Source organism: Zonotrichia leucophrys, unplaced genomic scaffold (assembly GCF_028769735.1).
Source record: "Zonotrichia leucophrys gambelii isolate GWCS_2022_RI unplaced genomic scaffold, RI_Zleu_2.0 Scaffold_395_47462, whole genome shotgun sequence".
NCBI lineage: Eukaryota > Metazoa > Chordata > Aves > Passeriformes > Passerellidae > Zonotrichia > Zonotrichia leucophrys.
In genome coordinates this window covers 23,232-47,462 of record NW_026992600.1, presented here as the reverse complement: position 1 = coordinate 47,462, position 24,231 = coordinate 23,232, and the positions used below count along the sequence as shown (strand labels likewise).

At 48.5% G+C, this 24,231-nt stretch overlaps 1 long non-coding RNA gene across 1 annotated transcript; it reads right to left on the bottom strand.

The window, feature by feature from the left end:
* Nucleotides 1-549: 549 nt before the first annotated feature.
* LOC135441641 (uncharacterized) lies at nucleotides 550-3,639 on the bottom strand. Its single transcript, XR_010438510.1, has 3 exons — nucleotides 3,564-3,639; nucleotides 1,249-1,287; nucleotides 550-573 (listed from the first exon to the last, which is right to left on the bottom strand). It is a non-coding gene; the product is annotated as an uncharacterized LOC135441641 (long non-coding RNA).
* Between the last annotated feature and the right edge of the window lie 20,592 nt (nucleotides 3,640-24,231).

Here is a 24,231-nt window from a genome sequence, read left to right as displayed (position 1 = left end):
TTCCCCAAAGGGAAAAAAATTTCCCAAAGGAATCTGGTTTTTGTGGGAAGTAATTAATTTTAATTGGTTAATTGGGTTAAATTAAGAGGTACAGGAGGGGGAGCCCAGTGGGGAAAAATCTGGAAAAAATGAGGAAAAAAGGGGAAAAAAAGGGAAAAAAAGGGAAAAAAGGAAGAAAAAGGGGGGAAGAAGGGAAAGAAAAAAGAGGGAAAAAAGGAAGAAAATGGGAAAAAAACGAGGAAAAAGGGAAAAAATGAGGGGGGAAATGGGAAAAATAGGAGAAAAGAATGAAAAATTTGGGAAAATAAAGGGAAAAGGGAGGGAAAAACTAAAAAAAAAAATTGGAAAAATAGGGGAAAAGGGGGGAAAAAAAATTGGAAAAAAAAATGGGGGGAAAGAAGAAAATTAGAGAAAAATGAGGGGGGAAAATGGGAGAAAAAAGAGAAAAAAGGAGAAAAAAAGGCAGGAAAAGAGGCAGGAATTGGGGAAATTTTGGGGAAATTTGGGGAAATTTGCCAAGGATCTGAGCCCTCACCCCCACCTTGCCAGTGCTCGTGTTGGTGCCGTAGGAACCTGGAAAAAGGGGAAAAAAAATGGAATTTTTAATGGGTTTTTTAAATGGGAAATGCTGAAATTTGGGCTGAATGGGGAATTTGGGGATAAAACAGGAAGGGGTTGGGTTTGGGGGGTTTGGATGGAATTGTGATGGGTTTGGAAAGGAAAAAGAGGAAAAAAGGGAAAAAAAGGAGGAGAAAAAATGAGGGGGAAGGGGTGAAATAAAAGGGCAGAAAAAAAGAAAAAATGGAAAGGAAAAAAACCTCAGAAATGGGAGTAAAGCGAAATAATGGAAGAAAAATGAGAAAAGGGGGGAAAGGGGAAGAAAAGGGCTGAAAAAGGGGGAAAAAAGGAGGGAAAAGAGGAAAATTTGAGAGAAAAGGGGAGGAAAAAGGGGAAGGGAGAAAAAAGGTGAAAAAAGAAAATAAAGGGAAGAAAATTGAAAAAAATGGGAGAAAGGGAAAAAAGGGGAAAGAAATGGGGAAAAGGAGGAGAAAAAGTGGGAAAAAGGGGGAAAAACAAGAGGAAGGAAAAGGAAGAAAAAGAGGAAGGGAAAAGGGAGAAAAATGGGGGAAATCAGGGAAAAATGGGAGAAAAACAGAAGAAACAAGGGAAAAAGGAAAAGGGGAAGGAAAAGGAAGGAAAAAAAGGAAAAGTTGATGAAAAAGTTGAGGAAAAGTTGGGAAATCTCACCCTGGGTGCCGGTGGCCCCGGTGCTCCAGGTGCCATAGCCTGGGGAAAAGGAGGAGCTGTCAGCAGGGAAGGGCAAATTCCCAATTTTCATGGGCACAATCCCAAATTCCAGCCCCAAAATCCAGTCCAGATCCCAAAATCCCAGCCCCAAAATCCAACCCTGATCCCAAATTCCGGCCCCAAAATCCAGCCCTGATCCCAAATTCCGCTCTAAAATCCAACCCTGATCCTAAAATCCAGCCCCAAAATCCAGCCCTGATCCCAAATTCCAGACCCAAAATCACAGCCCTGATCCCAAAATCCAGCCCTGATCCCAAATTCCGCTCTAAAATCCAACCCTGATCCTAAAATCCAGCCCCAAAATCCAGCCCTGATCCCAAATTCCAGCCCTAAAATCCAACCCTGATCCCAAATTCCAGCCCTGATCCCAAATTCAGGTCTAAAATCCAGCCCTGATCCCAAATTCAGGTCTAAAATCCAGCCCTGATCCCAAATTCAGGTCTAAAATCCAGGCCTGATCCCAAATTCCAGCCCCAAAATCCAGCCCTGATCCCAAAATTCAGCCCTGATCCCAAATTCAGCTCTAAAAGCCAGCCCTGATCCCAAATTCCAGCCCCAAAATCCAGCCCTGATCCCAAAATTCAGCCCTGATCCCAAATTCAGCTCTAAAATCCAACCCTGATCCCAAATTCCAGCCCCAAAATCCAGCCCTGATCCCAAATTCCAGCCTTGATCCCAAAATCCAGCCCTAATCTCAAATCCAGCCCCAAAATCCAGCCCTGATCCCAAATTCCAGCCCTGATCCCAAATTCAGCTCTAAAATCCAGCCCAAATCCCAAATTCCAGCCCTGATCTCAAATCCAGCCCCAAAATTCAGCCCCAATCCCAAATCCCAGACCCAAAATCCAGCCCTGATCCCAAATTCCAGCCCTGATCCCAAAATCCAGTCCCAATCCCAAATCCCAGCCCCAAAATCCAGCCCAAATCCCCAAATCCAGCCCTGATCTCAAATCCAGCCCCAAAATCCAGCCCTGATCCCAAATTCAGCTCCAAAATCCAGCCCTGATCCCAAAATCCAGCCCTGATCCCAAAATCCAGCCCCAAAATCCAATCCCAAAACCAAAATCCAGCCCTGATCCCAAATCCGGTCCCAAAATCCAAAGTGAGCCTGGGAAAGAAGCCAAGCCTGGGGTAAATAATAATTATAAAAAATAAAAAATAAAATATCAGGGTGGATTTGCCCTTTCCTGATCCCTTTTGGCAGGATGAGGAATCCAGGGGGATCCTGAGGGGGAATTTCCGGGGGAATTCTGAGGGAAATTCCAGGGAGATCCTGAGGGAAATTCCAGGGGAATCCTGAGGGAATTTCCGGGGGAATTCTGAGGGAAATTCTGGGGGAATTCTGAGGGAAATTCCAGGGAGATCCTGAGGGAAATTCCAGGGGGATTCTGAGGGAAAATTCCAGGGAGATCCTGAGGGAATTTCCGGGGGAATTCTGAGGGGGAATCTACGGGGAATTTCCAGAGGGAATCCTGAAGGGATCCAGGGGAAATTTCAGGGGGATCCTGAGGGAATTTCCAGAGGGAATCCTGGAGGATCCTAAAGGGATCGAGGGGAATTTCCAGGGAGAATCCTGAGGGGATCCAGGGGAATTTCCAAGGAAAATTCTAGGGGAATCCTGAGGGGATTTCCAGGGAGAATCCCGGGGGGATCCAGGGGAATTTCCAGTGGGAATCTTGAGGGGATCCAGGGAAATTCTGAGGGGGAATCCAGGGGAATTTCCAGAGGAAATCTTGAGGGGATCCTAAGAGGATTCCAGGAGGGAATTTCCAGGGGAGATGCAGAGAGCGGTCCCGCTGAAGAGGGGACAGGGATCCCCTCAGGAGGGGCCACGGGACGTCCTGAGGAGGGCACGGCACCCCCAGGAAGGGGACACGGGACCCTTCCAGTGCCGCCACGGTTGGGACGGGTCCGGACGAGGGAAACTGAGGCACAGACGGCGGGGGCGGGGCCGCGGCCGCCATTTTGTGTCGTCTTCAGAAATGGGCCCGGCGCCATTTCCGCCCCCCCAGGGCACGACCCCCCCATAGCCCCTAACAGCCAATCAGCGCCGCTCTAGCGGTGAGTGACGTGGCGCTCATCCAATCACAGGCGCCGGCGCCTCACGGAGAGGCGGGAGCTGCGCTTCCCGCTGAGCTGGAGCTCCCCCCCGGCACCCGCCGGTAACGGAGCCGGTGCTGAGGCAGCGAGGGGAAGGAGCCACCGCCACCCCGGGGGAGCGGCAGCACCGCGAGGCCGCCCTGCCCGGCTCTTACCGCCGTATCCCGGCTCCATCGCCGCCACCTCCGCCCGGCGCCGCCGCCGCTTCACTGCCTCAGCCCCCTGCGCACGCGCACTGTCGTCCTCCTCCTCCTGTTTGGTCCCGCCCACAGCACTCCTGATTGGTTGATCTCCTCAGAGGCGCTGCCCACTTGCAGCTCCCATTGGTCAGACTGGTTCCCGCCCTTGATTTGATTGGTGGGGGTTCTTCCTCCCTGAGGGCACGGCCTGTCAATCATGGACGTTCTGGCTTTTGATTGGACGGCACCGCGGGAGGCCGTGAGGGGAAGGAGGGGCCGCCATGGAGTCCTCGGGGCCGGGAGCGGAGCGGACCCGAAACGAACCCGGGATGGCCCCGGACAGGGCCCCGTGAAAAATGCATGTATTTTATGGTTGGCTTTTCGCAAATATTCAAATGAATATTGTATGTGTTGTGTTAGAAAGTAGTGCTGTATTAATTCTCTTAACTGTGTTAAATATAGTTTTAGGTTATAAAAATTGTTAAAATAGAAACTGTGCTATGTAAGATGCTTTGTTTAACAGAAAGGGCTCGCAGCGAGATAGCAGCCACAGGACACCGTAATCTTTCAGATAAAGGGAATTTATTGCTCCATTATCAGGAGAAACGAACTTCGAACTTCTTCCCGCCTTGGGGGCGCTGTAGGATTGGAAGGAAGAAGTTGATGAAGACCAGACGGAATCCTGTGTGTAAATGGAATTTATGCACCGTGGATGAGGTGTATGGATATCCAACAGGCTGTTGGTTTAAGGGTTAATCCTGTATTTAAATGGAATTTATGCACCGTGGATGAGGTGTATGAATATTCAATGGACTGTTGTTCTTAAGGGTTAATCCTGTGTGTGAATGCAATTTATGCACTATGGATGAGGTGTATGAATATTCAATGGGCTGTTGTTCTTAATCCTGTATTTAAATGGAATTTATGCACCATGGATGAGGTGTATGAATATCCAACAGGCTGTTGTTTTTAAGGGTTAACCCTTTGTTAGCTGTGTCCTTTTTTGGGCTTGTGATGCCCAGAAAAAGCTACCCGGACGTCCGTAACTCTGTTTTTATTGTCTTATATTGTCTTAATTCAATTTGTCCGGATTGTTATTACTCTAATTGTGTTACTATTTTTATAACTATTTTATTACTATTAAACTTTGAAAAATTTTAAAAACAAGTGATTGGCGTTTTTCACAATTTGGTAGCAGAGGATGGTTGCTAACACCTCGCTGCCCAAGTGAGTGATAAGAGAGTGAAAGAATCCCCGGGGGTAACTGGGACTGGGTCTCAGGGAGGGGTTGGACCCCTCGGTGGATGGAGCAAGGTTTCCTAGCCCAATCCACCTGGAAACGGGATAGGAGGGGCCCCTAAAACCTGCTGGGTTGAGGGATTTCTATTCCAAGGGCATCCAAGAGCAGGGTTGAGCAGCATTCTGTCAGAGTGGGGATATGCCCAAGAACACTCAGGGTGGGACAACACAGCTAGATTGGGGGATGAAAATTTTGCCCAACAGGATCCGGGGTTAGAGAACACAGCTAGACAGAGGGATGAAAAAATAGCCAAGAAGATCCAGGGTAGGACAGCACAGCCAAAAAATAAAAAAACTTACACGCCCAAGAGCATCTGTAGTACCACACCACTGGGCTGAGGGACAGAAAAATGCCCAAGAGCATCTGGGGTTGGACAACACGGCAGGTGTCTTGGTTTGGACAGACAGGAGTCTGCTAAGGAAGGCAGGGGCCTCCCCTGAGATGGAGAATGTAAAACCTCCCCACCCCTCCCAAACTTTTAAATTACGGGGCTCTCAGGCAAAAAGATGGGAGCAGGAAATGACAGTTCTTTCATAGGGAAGAGAAAAAGAAAAGGATAAAATAAACAATGCAGCGCACTAGAACCACACTGACAGAGTCAGAGCCCAGCCTGACACCCTGTGGGTCAGGCTGTTGGCAGCAGCCCCATTGGAATTGTGGCTCAGCCCTCCTGCAGTGTCAGGGCTGGTTCTGCTGGGATCCTGTAGAGAAGGATGGATTCTTCCTCTGGAGATCCAGTGGAAGGAGAGGCAGCTGCTGTTCCTCTGGGGAATCCAGTGGAGAAGCCGTGCTGGTGTCTGAAAACCTCTGGATTGTGTCTGGGTAGGAATGTTTGAAATCTCCAGGTTCTATCCGGGTAGGAATGCTTGGCTCCTCCCTCTGGGCTCCCATCTCCCAATGGGATGCTGTAGTTCTTATCAGCCATGCAGGGACATTCCATAGCTGTTATCAGCAATGTCCCCTCCCAGGGAGGAGTGATTGTGGGCACTCAAAGAGAGAGATAAAGCAAACTGCCCACCTGGCAAAGGTAATCCGCCATGCAGATGGTAATGGAAAACATCTTGCCTTGCACTCTCCAACAGGTATCGAAAGGGAAACTGCAATTTGTAGAACCAGAGGTAAAATATCTTAGACACTTCATAAATAAAGGTAGCTGGAAACCCAACCATGAGAAAATGGCAAGAGTTCTATTCCTTCTGCCTCCCTCTTCAAAGAGGGAGGTCAGAAAATTACCTAGAGTATTGAAATATTACAGATTATGGACTGAGGGGTACACACGGGCAGCAAAATTTGTGTACGAAAAATTGACAGAGGGAGATGATATAAAACGGACCAAGGGAGATTTTGTTAAACTAAAAGAGTTGACTTAAAACTAGCCTCAGTACCAGCTTTAAGCTTACCCTTGTTTGAAAAATCCTTCATTATTTATACAAAAATACAGAAAATGGAGTTGCTCCTAAAGTTTTAATTCAGGAGTGAGGAAGAGTAACAAATAGCTAGTAGCTTCTATATCAGAGATGTTAGACCCAGTAAGCCACAGCTAGCCACTGTGTATTTAAGCTACAACAGCTACGGCAATCGGAATAAAAGGAAGTCATAAGCTTACTTCTGGAAGGAAATGGGTCAGGTTCACCTCGTCTGAGGTGTGTTGAACGAAAAAGGAGAAAGAGAGAAGTTGAAGCAGGGAGGTGGTTAGCGAACTCTGAGATGCTGGAATGTGAAGTGATGACATCTTGGTGCTAGAAGAGAGCACAAGTGTGAATGCGGGTTTTTTGCATGAAAGGCAGGGAAGTGCCTTGACACACGGCTGTTGGGAGGTTATTCAGTGCCACACTGGGGTCCGCAGAGGGTTTAGCAGAACGGGCCCTCCCTGAAGAGAGAAGAGGCTCAGTTGCCTCGAGAAAAAGGAATGTCAGGAGCACCTGGGTGCGGCGAGGGTGCGTCTGGCCGGGATGGTCAGGGTCCGGCTGGCAGAGGGCAGGCCCACACCCCGCTGCAATCCAAAGCGAGCACCCCTGGGCGTCCGAGGGCCTCGGGCTGTGCTCGCCTGCGCACCGATCTCACCGCCAACACGGCTGGAATAAGGAGCTGGACTCTCGATGGGGTCAAGTCAGGTTTAATGAGCACCCAAGGCAGCAACCAGGGAGAGACCCCAGGGAGAGACCACGAAATGGGGGTGAAACGGGGTTATAAAGGGGGTGGGCGTACAAAGGAGGGGTTTGCACTGAACCAATAAGGAAGGGTGGAGGGATGAACTTAACATAATTGACATAAGGGGGAAACCAATGGATACAAAGTAAAGGAGGGGCCCCGGGACCACGGCCAATCATAACCCCGAGTCAGTGGAAACTTCTGGCAAGTGGGGAGGAGCGGGGGTGATTGACTGGGCCCAGGGAGGAGGAAACAATACACATCTATGGGCAGGAGAGGGAGGAGAAATTATATAACCAAGTAAACCGACACCCCCAATGGCGGGAGTTGCCATGGGGATAACTTAACTGGCAGGGCCAGACGGGGCGGGGCGGAGGGCAGAACCATTTACATTTAGCAGGGGGAAACAATACATAAAATAGGGGAATGATACACAAAATGGGGGAGCAATTAAATAAACTAACCGAATGCACTACAACACCTGGGGACGCCGAGTTTGGGGCTGTCAAGGCTGGGAGGTGTCTGAGCGCTCCCTAGAGCGGCGGGGTCTCGGGGGCTGCGGCAGGGACCGATCCACGGAGGTGCCCTGTCCGGTTTATCTCGGCTGTTTGAGGGGCCTGTGAAGGCCCGGGGTGGCCTTGGGGCAGCCCGCGTATCGAAGGACGAGAAGAGGCTTCAGTTCTTCTTTCGGTTTTTATGTTTATTAATTGTTTATCTAAAAGATGTTCTTTCAGCCCGACAGAGATCTGCTCAGCAGTCAGCCATGGGCACACTGTGCTGCCCTCCTGGGCAGCCACGTATCTTTATACCCATTGTTACGTGTACAATATTTATCATTTTTCCCCAATACCATCTATTCTTATAACTCGGTGCACTCTCAGTAATAACCAATCCAAAGGTGCCACCGTGGCCAAAGAAGATGGAGGAGAGGAGGAAGAAGAAGGAGGGCAGGACACGCCCCAATTCCTCCATCTTACTCCTCCAAACCCCCCTGTACATAAATCCTAAACCCTGTGTCTCACCCTCTAATTAACCAATCCCTTCACCATTCACCCCGGTGAAACCCTCCTATCCTCATACAGGTGTCGTCTCCTGTGTAGGATTAAAGTCCAGCCACCAGACACTTCTGGAACATTCCAGGACTCCCGAGCCCCCCAAGGTGGTCTCGGAGGCTCAGCATCTCAGGACTGAGATCTTGAGATCCGACAGTGCCCCGGGCGGTGCTGGCAGCTCAGGACACGGGTCTGTGGCCAGGAGCGGGCTGGCTCCGGGGCGGAACTGCCGGGGGGCTCCCAGACTGTCGGGGTCCTGTGCAGAGCTTTGTGCACAGCTGGTCAGCTGAGAAAGGTCACGTAAATGCCGCTGGTTACGCCTGAAGGGGACAAGTCCAGGAGTCAGCAGTCAGTGCCCAATAACGGGCAAGGACATTGTGCCCTTGCTGCAACAGCAGCATAGGGGAGAGCATCTTTGGCAGGAATACGAAGAAAAGTTTCAATAAAATATCCACGAGAATGCAGAAGTAGGCGTCGTTGGCTGGTAAGTAACTGACCCATAGCGAGCTCCCCTCTGCAATATGTGTGAGCCTCATTAACACCGACATAAAGACGTAAATTTAAATTTTATTTATTTACTTACCTTTCTTTTCATCATCAAAATAAAATATATACAATTAAAAATATGTCATCAAAACTTAAAGACAGAATCAAAACACATTAATTCAAAACTACATCTAAGGATCAGAACTTATGTACAGCTGTAACTATGAAGCCTAACATATCAATCCTATTCTTCAAACACTCTTCATACAGGCGGCAGCTTCTTCCTGAGCTTGGAGGAAAGAGAGCTCTTCTGGATGGGAGGTGAGGACTTGGTGGGTGAGGGAACATCAGAAGTGTCCAGAGAGAACTTCTCGGGAAGACTGTAACCAGCCAGATCTGCAAAATGGAGACACAAAGTTTAACAGAGGCCACCATGCAAACCTAAAGCATCTGAAGCTCCATATTTCATGGGATACATTTCCTGGAAATGTCTAAACAGCTGCACAGGGAAACATGCTCCTGCTGGCAGACACTGAGGCGGGCCAGGGAAAAACACTGAGCCACTTGACAAAGCTGGCACAGGCACAGCCTGGCCTCTGGGCTGTGAAAGTTCGAGATTTGCTGATGGCTCACATTGCGCGCCGCGTTCCTCCCGCCGATCCCAACAGGGTCCCGAGCCCAGGATGGCAGCGTGGGCCCGGGAAGTGGGCCGAGAGAGAGAAGGGGAGAGAAAAGGAGAGAGAGAAAAAGCAAAAGGAACCAAGGGCAGCCCGCAGGGTCCCCATGCCCGGGGCTGCTCCCCCCGGCTCCGGCTGCACAGACAGCAGGGCTGTGAAGAGAGGGGCAGGGCAGGGGGCCGGCACTGAAAGATAAAATCAAAGCAGAGATTGCTGACTCTCCAGACCTCACAAAGCGGTTTGTTTTTCATAAGGAAGAAGGTTTTTGGTTTGTTTTCCTTTTGTGTCTTTTGTTTGCTGTTAAAAAGCAGCAGCTTTCTCTCCCTGAAGCATGGGTTGGTAAGGCTAAAACAATTCAATCCTGCCCAAAAAGTAAAAAGCAATAGATGAGATTCATCTCGTGTTAAAATTGGTCTGGATTTTCTTATTTAACTAACTGTAGCTCACAGAAAGAAGAATTTGCCTCTGCAGCCATTAGCACAGCTGGACAGAAGAAGAGGCTGCTGTGGAGAAAGCTGTTAGCTCAAGCCAGAAAGTCTGGAAGGAAAGCGAATGGTAAAAGTTAATGCAGCATTATCTTTCTTTTATTACTATGCTATTGAGAAGTCCTTCGCAGGCACTACTGAAGCAAGGATCTGAACCATGGAAAGAGAGTGAATTCATGCCAGCAGAGTCAAAGGACTTGTGAAGGAACCTGAGGAGTGGACTGTGACATTGAAACCGGGCGATACCGAACTGACTTTCCAATGGGGACTGAGTGGTAATAGCTTGGGAAAACCCAAATGATCCAAGAAATGGACAAAGAATGACACTAAATTAAGAAATAAGGCTTACATCGCTGTTTTCCAGCACCGCCTGAATAAAACATCTCCTTGGGGGAGGAACACTTCAGATAGAAGGATCAGGACTGGTTTTGTATTCTGACCTTAGCCTGAGAATTGTACAGGGGAGAGAGAAGGGGAATTGCCATTTCCATCAGGAAACTTTGATTCATTCCAATCCTGGACATGCCAGCTGGGTTATAAGTAAATGCTTGAATTGTGAGAGTAATTAGTATTGTAGTTCACGAAATCTACGCTCTTGTTGCCAGAAGTGTTGAAGTAATCACTGAGTTTTGTGGATGGGAATCATTAGTGCCTGTTTGTCACGGCACAGGGAAAACGTGGGACGCTCAGTGTGAGAACCAGCAAGCTCCGTTTATCGATGAGAGCACCAGACATTTATTTACAACAACAATAAGCTCACAGATGCTCTGTAAGCTAAGCAGTGATTGGTTATACTCCAATCTCAGCTCTTCCTCATTCTTTAAAATTTATATTTTCTTTTTCTCACGTCTCTCTCACTACTGTCCAGGTTTAGAGCAAATTGGGGCAAGAATCCCCCAAAGGAGCTCCGGTGGGAAAAGCAGATCCAATCGGCCCCTGCCCCCAACTGGTCCGGGAGGAAAAAAATCTCCTTGGAGAGAGGTGGGAAAAAACCCTGTTTATTAAACAATAATACTGACACAATGCCAAACAGCCAGACCCCTTGCTGTCACAGACATTTCTTCATAGAAATCCTTTCTTTGGGATTTCTCCTTCTTCTGGGAAGCAGAGCCCCAGAAGAAGAATGTAGACAATTGTTATCAGCTGCTGTGAAATGCAGCAGGTGTCCCTGTGATTGGCTCTTCTTCCTCGTGTACCATTAAAGGCCAATCACAGGAGCAGCTCAGGGACAGATTCCCTGCACACAGAACTTTGTTATTCATTCTTTCTATTCTATTCTTAGCATAGCTGCTCTCTGCAACCTCTCTTTTTCTTCCTTTTAGTATAGTTATAATGTATTATATATCTTATATGAATAAATCAGCCTTCTGATCAAGAAACAAGATTCTCGTCCTTCTCTCACCCCAGTGACCGTCTAAGGTCGCTGTAATACCCTTGCCACTCTAAAAGAGATGACAAACTGATAAAACCCTGGGTTATAGCTCAGCTCACTCAGTCCCTGCTCAGTCCCTCAGTGCTGGAATTGTCGCAGGCCCGGCCCGGCCCGGTGGGTCAGAGATGGGAGCTCCGGTGCTCTCCTGGGTGTTCAGGCCAGAGCAGTTCCAAGAGGTCCAAACAAAAAGGAAAGAAAAGAATCCAGGGAACTTCTTTGGCTCAACTGGCTAAAAATTAACTGAAAAGCAAAAGAAGAGCTCTCTGTCCCGCTGTCTGTCCGCAGACAGCACAGTCAGGAGCAGGAATGTGGAGGAGGAGTATATTCTCTGAAAACAAACTGCGCGCTTCTTCTCTCTCCCCCTTCACTCTCTGGAATGCTCTGAAAGGTGCAAAACTTATTATTATTCAACATACACAGAATGAGATGATTGGGGATAGAAGCATCATATAGTCAACCCAGGACATTCCACTTCTTATCCCCATATTGTCTGCTTACTGCTAACACTAATATTAAAATATAAAAATAAAAAATAAAATATATATAAAAAATAAAATATAAAAATAAAAATATAAAATATAAAAAATTCTAACTCTACAATGATACATCCATTGTACAGCAATACGCAGACAATGGTAATAACCTTCAGCAAACAGTGATATTTACACAGGTTTTATCCAACAATCAGATCTCCCTGAGGTACACATCGTGTTCTTCCATCTCTTTGCATTATCCACCATGTGCAACCTGGTCCTTGAGCAAAAACAACCCCACAAATGGGTTTGTCTGTATTCCAGGCAGGATTAATCCAAACTGTGTTCCCTAATAAACTCTGACATGTACCACTGGGATTTGTCTCCATCTCCTCTCTGCAAAGGCTCAGACTGGGCAGGGCCCACTCGGTTAGCAGAGCCTCAGGTGTTAATTAACCAGGTGGCTTTTGCCAGATGCTGATCCCAGGTTTTGAAAGATCCCCCACCTAATGCTTTCAATGTGGTTTTTAACAGTCCATCAAAATAGTTGGGCTTTAGGCTATTTACTGGCCAGAGAAGGAGGTGCCTGTGCGAAGTTTAACATATCCGATTGCTGAAAACTGATGAGCACAGAAAAGTCATTCTAGAAAAAAATAAAAGAAATCAAAGAAGAAACAAAAATATATACACATATTATAATATATATATTATATATTATATAATTATAACATTATATATAATAATATATAATTATTATTATATAATAATTATATATTATAACATATATAATAATCCCGGTACCAATCCAAAAATGAGAAACCAATGTTAAAACCTAGCTGGTGGGGAAAGGTATTAGAAGAAATTAAGATTTTTCAATTTATGTGTCACAACTGCTTTTATATTTCTTCCTTGTGTAATCCCGTTTTATTTTGCCAGCATAGTCCAGAAGATGCAAGTAGATAAGAAATATTGCTCAAGCCAAATGATTTTTACAAAGAATAAGAGTGGGGATTGTGAAAAATGCGTATTTTTGGATTGGCCTTTGGCAAGTGCTCAAATGAATATTCAACGTGTTGTGCTAGAAAGTGATGCTCCATTAATACTCTTCAGCAGTGTGGTAAACACAGTTTTAGGTTATAAAAATTGCTCAAATAGAAATTTTTGCTGTGTAAGGCACTTTTTGAAAGAAAGGACTGGCAGTGAGATGGCAGCCCCAGGACACCTGAATCTATCAGAGACAGAGAATTCATTGCTCCACTATCATGACGAAGGAATTCTCGCCTCGAAGGCACTGTCAGGATCCAGAGGCAGAAGGTGACACTGCCCAGCCAGAATCCAGTGTTTGGATGGAAATTATGCACTGTGGATGAGGTGTAGCAATGTGCAACAGGCTGTTGGTTTAAGGGTTAATCCTGTATTTAAATGGAATTTATGCACCGTGGATGAGGTGTATGAATATCCAACAGGCTGTTGGTTTAAGGGTTAATCCTGTATTTAAATGGAATTTATGCACCGTGGATGAGGTGTATGAACATCCAACGGGCTGTTGGTTTAAGGGTTAATCCTGTATTTAAATGGAATTTATGCAGGATGGATGAGGTGCATGAACATCCAACGGGCTGTTGGTTTAAGGGTTAATCCTGTATTTAAATGGAATTTATGCACTGTGGATGAGGTGCATGAACATCCAACAGGCTGTTGGTTTAAGGGTTAATCCTGTATTTAAATGGAATTTATGCACCGTGGATGAGGTGTATGGATATCCAACGGGCTGTTGGTTTAAGGGTTAATCCTGTATTTAAATGGAATTTATGCAGGATGGATGAGGTGTATGGATATCCAACGGGCTGTTGGTTTAAGGGTTAATCCTGTATTTAAATGGAATTTATGCACCGTGGATGAGGTGTATGGATATCCAACGGGCTGTTGGTTTAAGGGTTAATCCTGTATTTAAATGGAATTTATGCACTGTGGATGAGGTGTATGAATATCCAACGGGCTGTTGGTTTAAGGGTTAATCCTGTATTTAAATGGAATTTATGCAGTGTGGATGAGGTGTATGAACATCCAACGGGCTGTTGGTTTAAGGGTTAATCCTGTATTTAAATGGAATTTATGCAGGATGGATGAGGTGTATGGATATCCAACAGGCTGTTGGTTTAAGGGTTAATCCTGTATTTAAATGGAATTTATGCACCGTGGATGAGGTGTATGGATATCCAACAGGCTGTTGGTTTAAGGGTTAATCCTGTATTTAAATGGAATTTATGCAGGATGGATGAGGTGTATGGATATCCAACAGGCTGTTGGTTTAAGGGTTAATCCTGTATTTAAATGGAATTTATGCAGGATGGATGAGGTGCATGAACATCCAACAGGCTGTTGGTTTAAGGGTTAATCCTGTATTTAAATGGAATTTATGCAGGATGGATGAGGTGTATGAACATCCAACGGGCTGCTGGTTTAAGGGTTAATCCTGTATTTCAATGGAATTTATGCAGGATGGATGAGGTGTATGAACATCCAACGGGCTGCTGGTTTAAGGGTTAATCCTGTATTTCAATGGAATTTATGCAGGATGGATGAGGTGTATGAACATCCAACGGGCTGCTGGTTTAAGGGTTAATCCTGTATTTCAATGGAATTTATGCAGGATGGATGAGGTGTATGGATATCCAACGGGCTGTTGGTTTAAGGGTTAATCCTGTATTTAAATGGAATTTATGCACTGTGGATGAGGTGTATGGATATCCAACAGGCTGTTGGTTTAAGGGTTAATCCTGTGTGTAAATGGAATTTATGCAGGATGGATGAGGTGTATGGATATCCAACGGGCTGTTGGTTTAAGGGTTAATCCTGTATTTAAATGGAATTTATGCACCGTGGATGAGGTGTATGGATATCCAACAGGCTGTTGGTTTAAGGGTTAATCCTGTATTTAAATGGAATTTATGCACTGTGGATGAGGTGTATGGATATCCAACGGGCTGTTGGTTTAAGGGTTAATCCTGTATTTAAATGGAATTTATGCACTGTGGATGAGGTGTATGAATATCCAACAGGCTGTTGGTTTAAGGGTTAATCCTGTATTTAAATGGAATTTATGCACCGTGGATGAGGTGTATGGATATCCAACGGGCTGTTGGTTTAAGGGTTAATCCTGTATTTAAATGGAATTTATGCACCGTGGATGAGGTGTATGGATATCCAACGGGCTGTTGGTTTAAGGGTTAATCCTGTATTTAAATGGAATTTATGCAGGATGGATGAGGTGTATGGATATCCAACAGGCTGTTGGTTTAAGGGTTAATCCTGTGTGTAAATGGAATTTATGCACTGTGGATGAGGTGTATGAATATCCAACGGGCTGTTGGTTTAAGGGTTAATCCTGTATTTAAATGGAATTTATGCAGGATGGATGAGGTGTATGGATATCCAACGGGCTGTTGGTTTAAGGGTTAATCCTGTATTTAAATGGAATTTATGCACCGTGGATGAGGTGTATGGATATCCAACAGGCTGTTGGTTTAAGGGTTAATCCTGTATTTAAATGGAATTTATGCAGGATGGATGAGGTGTATGGATATCCAACGGGCTGTTGGTTTAAGGGTTTTTCCTCAGAATCCTTGAGGTTTTCGGATTTTATTTATCATTTCCTTGATTCCCATCTGGATGTTCAGGATTGTCAATTTAGTTTTGTACGTTTCCCTCCAGATTTCAATGTTTTCCGGTGAATTTTCCAGCATTTTCTTCAGGGTTTTCAGGTTTCTTTGTAGCGTTTTCAGGATTTCCTGCTGCATTTTCAGGATTTCCTTCTGGAATTGGGGCATTTTCTGTGGGATTTTCTCGATTTTGGGGATTTCCCTTGGGGTTTTCCTCCCCTGCTCCTTCCTCATGCTCCTCCTTTTCCTCCGGATCGTCCGTGAACGGATTTTCTCCCTGAAAAAAATTCCCAAAATTTCCCATTTGGAGCCTCCCTCCAAGGAATTCTCACCCCCCACTGCCCCAAATCCCCGCAAAAATGGGAATATTCCCAAAACCCACTCACACAACTGCAAAATATTCCCCAAAAGACCAAAATATTCCCAAAAAACCCTTGGAACTAAAAAAAACCCAGAAAGAACCTCAAAAATCCAAAATATTCCCAAAAACCCTCCCAAACTCAAAAAAGAGCCTAAATACCCCTCAAAACTCAGAAATAATCCCCAAAAAAATCCCCAAACCCAAAAATCTCCCAGAAACCATCCCCAAAACCCCCTGAAAATTCCCAAAAAAACCCAGAAGCCCTGAAAATTCTCCAAAACACCCAAAAATTCCCAAAAATCCCCTCAAAAACCCCAAACATTCTCAAAAATCCAAAATATTCCCCAAAATCCCCCCCACCACAATTCCCAGTAACCTCTCCAAAACCCACAATATTCCCCAAAAATCCCCAATACCTCCAAAAAATACCCCCTCAAAAATCAAAAAAATATTCCTAAAAATCTTGGGAATTTCCCAGAAAAATCCTAAAATGCAAGATTCAACCTTCCCTAACCGCTGACATCCCTGGGAAAACACCAGAATTTTGGGACAAAACCTCAAAAACCACCAAAAACCAGCTCCAAACTCCAGAAATAGCGGGAAAATAGGGGATGTTGTGCTAATTAAGAGTAATTAGTGCTGCTAATTGGCTCCCACCTGTGGTGCTGCTCAGAGCCATCCCCAGGGCTGCTCTCCCTGGCCAGCAGATCCGGGCACTGGGTGATGGAGCCGGGGCTGGAGATCGAGGATGGGGCGCATTCCAAAGAACTCTGCCTGAAGGTGGAGCTCGATTCCAACCTGGATCTTGAGGCAAAGGCAGCTCCAGATGCGGGGTCAAAACTGGTTCCAGATGCTGGGGCAAAACTGGTTCCAGATGCTGGATCAAAACTGGTTCCAGGTGCTGGGGCAAAGGCAGCTCCAGGTGCTGGATCAAAACTGGTTCCAGATGCTGGGGCAAAACTGGTTCCAGATGCTGGGGCCAAACTGGTTCCAGATGCTGGGGCAAAACTGGTTCCAGGTGCTGGGGCAAAACTGGTTCCAGGTGCTGGGGCAAAACTGGTTCCAGGTGCTGGGGCAAAACTGGTTCCAGGTGCTGGGGCAAAGGCAGCTCCAGATGCTGGGGCCAAACTGGTTCCAGAAGCTGGGTCAAAACTGGTTCCAGATGCTGGGTCAAAACTGATTAGAGATGCTGGGTCAAAACTGATTACAGATGCTGGGTCAAAACTGGTTAGAGATGCTGGGTCAAAACTGATTAGAGATGCTGGGTCAAAACTGGTTACAGATGCTGGGTCAAAACTGGTTACAGATGCTGGGTCAAAACTGGTTACAGATGCTGGGTCAAAACTGGTTACAGATGCTGGGTCAAAACTGGTTCCAGGTGCTGGGTCAAAACTGGTTCCAGGTGCCGGGGCCAAACTGGTTCCAGGTGCTGGGTCAAAACTGGTTCCAGGTGCTGGGGCCAAACTGGTCCCAGATGCTGGGGCAAAGGCAGCTCCAGATGCTGGGGCAAAACTGGTTCCAGGTGCTGGGGCAAAACTGGTTCCAGGTGCTGGGTCAAAACTGGTTCCAGGTGCTGGGGCCAAACTGGTTCCAGGTGCTGGGGCCAAACTGGTTCCAGGTGCCGGGGTCAAACTGGTTCCAGGTGCTGGGGCAAAGGCAGCTCCAGGTGCTGGGGCAAAACTGGTTCCAGGTGCTGGGGCAAAACTGGTTCCAGGTGCTGGGGCAAAACTGGTTCCAGGTGCCGGGGTCAAACTGGTTCCAGGTGCTGGGGCCAAACTGGTTCCAGATGCTGGGGCAAAACTGGTTCCAGGTGCTGGGGCCAAACTGGTTCCAGGTGCTGGGGCAAAGGCAGCTCCAGATGCTGGGGCTAAACTGGTTCCAGGTGCTGGGGCCAAGGCAGCTCCAGGTGCTGGGGCAAAGGCAGCTCCAGATGCTGGGGCAAAACTGGTTCCAGATGCTGGGGCAAAGGCAGCTCCAGATGCTGGGGCCAAACTGGTTCCAGAAGCTGGGTCAAAACTGGTTAGAGATGCTGGGTCAAAACTGGTTAGAGATGCTGGGTCAAAACTGGTTAGAGATGCTGGGTCAAAACTGGTTCCAGGTGCTGGGGCAAAACTGGTTCCAGGTGCTGGGGCAAAGGCAGCTCCAGGTGCTGGGGCCAAACTGGTTCCAGGTGCCGGGGCAAAGGCAGTTCCAGGTGCTGGGGCCAAACTGGTTACAGATGCTGGGGCAAAGGCAGTTCCAGGTGCCGGGGCAAAGGCAGTTCCAGGTGCTGGGGCCAAACTGGTTCCAGGTGCTGGGGCCAAACTGGTTCCAGGTGCCGGGGTCAAACTGGTTCCAGGTGCTGGGGCCAAACTGGTTCCAGGTGCCGGGGCCAAACTGGTTCCAGGTGCTGGGGCCAAACTGGTTCCAGGTGCCGGGGTCAAACTGGTTCCAGGTGCTGGGGCAAAACTGGTTCCAGGTGCCGGGGTCAAACTGGTTCCAGGTGCTGGGGCCAAACTGGTTCCAGGTGCTGGGGCCAAACTGGTTCCAGATGCTGGGGCCAAACTGGTTCCAGGTGCTGGGGCAAAGGCAGCTCCAGGTGCTGGGGCCAAACTGGTTCCAGGTGCTGGGGCAAAGGCAGCTCCAGATGCCAGGGCAAAACTGGTTCCAGGTGCTGGGGCCAAACTGGTTCCAGGTGCTGGGGCCAAACTGGTTCCAGGTGCTGGGGCAAAGGCAGCTCCAGGTGCTGGGGCCAAACTGGTTCCAGGTGCTGGGGCCAAACTGGTTCCAGATGCTGGGGCAAAGGCAGTTCCAGGTGCCGGGGCCAAACTGGTTCCAGGTGCTGGGGCCAAACTGGTTCCAGGTGCTGGGGCAAAGGCAGCTCCAGATGCCAGGGCAAAACTGGTTCCAGGTGCTGGGGCCAAACTGGTTCCAGGTGCCGGGGCCAAACTGGTTCCAGGTGCTGGGGCCAAACTGGTTCCAGGTGCTGGGGCCAAACTGGTTCCAGGTGCTGGGGCCAAACTGGTTCCAGGTGCCAGGGCCAAACTGGTTCCAGGTGCTGGGGCCAAACTGGTTCCAGGTGCCGGTGTCAAACTGGTTCCAGATGCTGGGGCAAAGGCAGCTCCAGGTGCTGGGGCAAAACTGGTTCCAGGTGCTGGGGCCAAACTGGTTCCAGGTGCTGGGGCAAAGGCAGCTCCAGGTGCTGGGGCCAAACTGGTTCCAGGTGCCGGGGCCAAACTGGTTCCAGGTGCCGGGGCCAAACTGGTTCCAGGTGCTGGGGCCAAACTGGTTCCAGGTGCTGGGGCCAAACTGGTTCCAGGTGCTGGGGCCAAACTGGTTCCAGGTGCTGGGGCCAAACTGGTTCCAGGTGCTGGGGCAAAACTGGTTCCAGGTGCTGGGGCAAAGGCAGCTCCAGATGCTGGGGCAAAACTGGTTCCAGGTGCTGGGGCAAAACTGGTTCCAGGTGCTGGGGCAAAGGCAGCTCCAGGTGCTGGGGCCAAACTGGTTCCAGGTGCTGGGGCCAAACTGGTTCCAGGTGCTGGGGCCAAACTGGTTCCAGGTGCTGGGGCAAAGGCAGCTCCAGGTGCTGGGGCCAAACTGGTTCCAGGTGCTGGGGCCAAACTGGTTCCAGGTGCTGGGGCCAAACTGGTTCCAGGTGCTGATCCAGAGGCGGCTCCTGAGGCCCCGGTGGATCCCAGCCCCGGCTCAGCCTTGGGGGGGGCCCAGGATCCACCCGGGGCTGCCCCTGCCCTGTTGCTGTAGGAGGCTTCCATGGAGGCCAAGCTCTGATGAGGAAACAGGAAACGCTGCAAGCCTGGGGGGAAATTAATTAGCTAATTAATGAAATGGTTAGGGGGTCATTAAGGGGGGATTGAGGAGTTACAGGGGTGGGAGCCCGGCAGGAAAAGCTCTGGCAGGATCCCAAGGGGATTTGGGGGGTGTGGAACCCATAACCTTCATAGCATGGGGAGTAAAGGGTTAATTAATTAAGTAAAGGGTCATCAAGGGGGTAATTAAAGAATTTGAGGGATGGGAACCCAGCAGGAGAATCCATGGAAAAAGTGTGGAATAAACGGAAGGAGGGAGGGAGGGAGGGAGGAAAAGGGGAAAACCAAGGAAAAAAGGGGGAAAAGGGGATGAAAAGAGGGGGAAAAGGGAAGAAAAAGGAGGAAAATAGAAAAAGGGGAAAAAAGGGGGAAGAAAGGGGGAAAATGGGAGAAGGGAAGGAAAAGGAGGGAAAATGGGAAAAAATCGGGGAAAGAGAGGGAGAAAGGAGGAGAAATGGGAGGAAAAAGGGGGAAAATTGAGAAAAAGGAGGGGAAAAGAGGAAAAAAGTTGGAAAAAATGGGGGAAAAGAGAGAAAAGAAGGAAAAAGGCAGGAAAAGAGGCAAAATTGGGGAATTTGTGAATTGGGAATTGCCAAGGATCTGAGCCCTCACACCCATCTTGCCAGCTGCTCGTGTTGGTGCCGTAGGAACCTGGAAAAATGGGAAAAAATGGGAATTTTTTATGGGAAATGCTGAAATGTGGGCTGAAATGTTTGGGGTTTTGGGGAAAAGGGGAGATTTGGGGATAAAACAGGAAGGGGTTGGGATTTGGGGGGTTTGGATGGAATTGTGATGGGTTTTGCAGGGAAAAGGAGGAAAAAAGGGAAAAAGGGGTTGGGGATGTGCAGAGGTTTTGGGAGTTGGGGATGGAGAGGGTGAAAAATGGGGAAAAGGGGGAAAAAGGGGAAAAGAGGGGGAAAGGGGAGGGAAAATGGGAAAAAAGGAAGAAAAAGGTGGGAAAGGGGAGGAGAGAAAAGGCAGGGGAAAAGGGAGAATAAAGGAAAAAGAGAAGGAGAAAAAAGGGGGGAGAGATGAAATAAAGGGGAGGAAGGGTGAAAAAGAGAGAAAATGGAGAAAAACCCAAGAAAAATTGGGGAAAAGTGAAAAAATGGAAGAAAAATGAGAAAAGGAGTAAAGGAGAAGAAAAAGGAGTGAAAAAGGGGAGAAAAATGGAGGAAAGGGGAGAAAAAAGGAGGGGAAGGGAAAGAAAAAAGAAAAGGAAATGGAGAAAAATGGGAAAAAGGGCAAAGAAATGGGGAAAAGGAGGGGAAAAGGGAGAAAAAGTGGAAAAAAGGGAGAAAAAGTGGGAGAAAACAAGGGAAAGGAAAAGGAACAAAAAAGGAGGAAAAAGGGGATGGGAAAAGGGACAAAAATGAAGGGAAATCAGGGTAAAACAGGAGGGAAACGGGAAATAAAGGGGAAATAGGGGGGGAAAAGGAAAAGGGGAAGGAAAAGGAGGGGGGAAAAAGGAAAAATTGATGAAAAAGTTGGGAAAAGTTGAGGAAAAGTTGGGAAAAGCTCGCCCTGAGTGCCAGTGGCCCCGGTGCTCCAGGTGCCATAGCCTGGGGAAAAGGAGGAGCTGTCAGCAGGGAAGGGCAAATTCCCAATTTTCATGGGCACAATCCCAAATTCCAGCCCTGATCCTGAAATCCAGCCCTGATCCTGAAATCCAGCCCGAAAATCCAACCCCAAAACCAAAATCCAGCTCAAATCCTACATTCCAACCCTGATCCTGAAATACAGCCCGAAAATCCAGCCCTGATCCCAAATCCAAGCCCAAACTCCAAAGTGACCCTGGGAAAGAAGCCTGCAATAATTAATTAAAAAAAGTCAGGGTGGATTTGCCCTTTCCTGATCCATTTTTTCAGGCTGAGGAATCCAGGGGAAATTCCAGGGGAGATCCTGAGGGAATTCAGGGGAAATTCCAGCGGAATCCTGAAGGAATCTTGAGGACATCATGACAGGGGTCCAGAGGAAATCCAGAGGGAATCCCGAGGCGATTCAGGGAAAATTCCAGGGGAATCCTGAAGGGATCCAGAGGAATTCTGATGGGGAATCCACGGGGAAATTCCAGAGGGAATCCTGAGGGGATCCTAAGGGGATTCCAGGAGGGAATTTCCAGGCGGAATCCAGAGGGCGATCCCAGGCGGATCCCCTCAGGAGGGGCCACGGGACGCACTGGGAAAAGCACGGCACCCCCAGGAAGGGGACACGGGACCCTTCCGGTGCCGCCACGGTTGGGACGGGTCCGGACGAGGGAAACTGAGGCACATGCGAGGGGGTCGGGGCCGCGGCCGCCATTTTTGTCCTCTTCAGAAATGGGCCCGGGGCCATTTCCGCCCCCCCAGGGCACGACCCCTCCAGGGCACGATCCCTCTTAGCTCTTAACAGAAAATCAGCGCCGCCCTAGCGGTGAGTGCCGTGGCGCTCACCAATCACCGGCGCCACCACCTAACTGGGGGCGGGCGCTGCGCTTCCCGCTGCTGCGGAGCCCCCCCCCGGCACCCGCCCGTAACGGAGCCGGTGCTGAGGCAGCGAGGGCAAGGAGCCGCCGCCATCCCGAAAGAGCGGCAGCACCGCGGGGCCGCCCTGCCCGGCTCTTACCGCCGTATCCCGGCTCCACCGCCGCCACCTCCGCCTGCCGCCGCCGCGCCTTCACCGCCCGCCTCAGCTGCCTGCGCACGCGCACCACCGCCCTCCTCCCGCTTGGCTCCGCCCAGAACTCCTGATTGGTTAATTTCCTTAGACGCGCGGCCCGCCCACAGCTCCCATTGGTCAGGCTGGTTCCCGCCCTTGATTTGAATGGTGGAAACGCTTCCGCCCTGAGAGCACGGCTGCCAATCACGGGCGTCCTGATTGGACGGCGCTGCGTGGCCTGTTCCTCGCCGGCCGTGAGGGGAAGGAGGGGCCGCCATGGAGGCCCCGGGGCCGGGAGCGGAGCGGCCCCGAAGCGAACCCGGGATGGCCCCGGACAGGCCCTGAAACGGCTCCGGAGCGGCCTCGAATGGCCCCGGAGCGGCCCCTCCCAGTGCCAATGTCCCCAGTGCCTCACAGTGAGTGTCCCCAGCCCCTCAGTGACAGCGTCCCCAAATCCCCTCACGGACCCCAAATGCCCTCAGGGTCACCAAATTCCCTCAAAATGTTCCCAAATCCCCTCATAGTATCCCCAAATCCCCACAGGGTCAACTAATTCCCTCACAGTTTCCTCAAATCCCCTCACGATGTCCTCAAATCCCCTCACAGTGCACCCAAATCTCCTCAGGGTCCCTAAATCTCCTCACAACGTTACCAAACCCCTCAAAATGTCCCCAGATTCCCTCAGGGTCACCAGAACTCCTCAAAATGTCCCTAAATTCCTTCAAAATGTCCCCAAATCCCCTCACAGTGTCCTCAAATCCCATTGTCTACCCCTTTCCCCTCATTTTTACCATTCCATTTCCATAATTTTTCCATTTTGTTCATCCCTTTTCCATTCCTGAAGGGAAATTTCCCTTTCCTGAGGAGAAATTTCCTTTTCCTGAAGGAACTTCCCCTTTCCTGGCAGAAATTTCCCCATTCCAGAAGAATTTTCCCATTCCTGAAGGAATTTCCCCATTTTGGGCACAAATTTCCCAAAACATGAAGGGATTTTTCCATTCCTGATGGGAATTTTTCCATTGCAGAGAAATTCTCTCATTCCTGATGGGAATTTTCCCTTTCCTAATGGGAATTTTCCCATTCCTGAAGGATTTTCCCCATCCCAAACCCCCAAATTCTCCATTTCCTCCTCAAATTCCAACATTTCCCCAATTTTGGTCAGGAAAATCCCAACCCCACCCCCACCAACACCCCAAAAAAATGGGAATTTTGTATTTTGGGGCTTTTGCAAAGATGAGAAATTGGGATGAGCTGAGCTGGAGTCCTTTAAAATCCACAGAAATTCGGGAATTTCCTCCCAATCACAACGGACACAACGGCACCGAACGCTCAGGGCAGGGAAAAACAGAGGGAAAAATGGGAAAAACGACAGGAAAACATCAGGAAAACATCGGGAAAGGGGACCACAGCCATGGGAAATCCTGGAAAATCCTGGGGGAGGAATTCCAGCCTTGAACACCTGGAAAAATGCCCAGTCCTGAGGGAAAAATCCCAAAATTCCAGCTGGGAATTCCCAAAAATCCCAGCTAGAAATGCCTCAAATCCCACCTGGAAATTCCCAAAAATCCCAGTCAGAAATTCCCAAAAATCCAGCTGGAAATTCCCACAAATCCCAGCTGGAAATTGCCCAAAATTCCAGCTGGAAATCCCCAAATTCCAACTGGAAATTCCCCAAAAATCCAGCTGGGAGATCCCACAAATCCACCCAGAAATTCCCAAAAATCCAACTGGAAATTCCCAAAAATCCCAGCCAGAAATTCCTCAAATTTAAACTGGAAATTCCCACAAATCCAGCTGGAAATTCCCAAAAAATCCACCTGGAAATTCCCCCAAAATCCAACTGGAAATTCCCCAAAAAAATCCAGCTGGAAATTCCTAAAATTCTCACATGGAAATTCCCCAAAATCCAGCTGGATTTCCCACAAAATCCCAGTCAGAAATTCCCAAAAATCCACCTGGAAATTCCCACAAATCCCAGCTGGAAATTCCCAAAATCCACCCAGAAATTCCCCAAATTCCAACTGGAAAATCCCAAAAATCCTGCTGTAAATTCCCCACAATTCACCCAGAAATTCCCACAAAACCCAGGTGGAAATTCCTAAAAATCCCAACTGGAAATTCC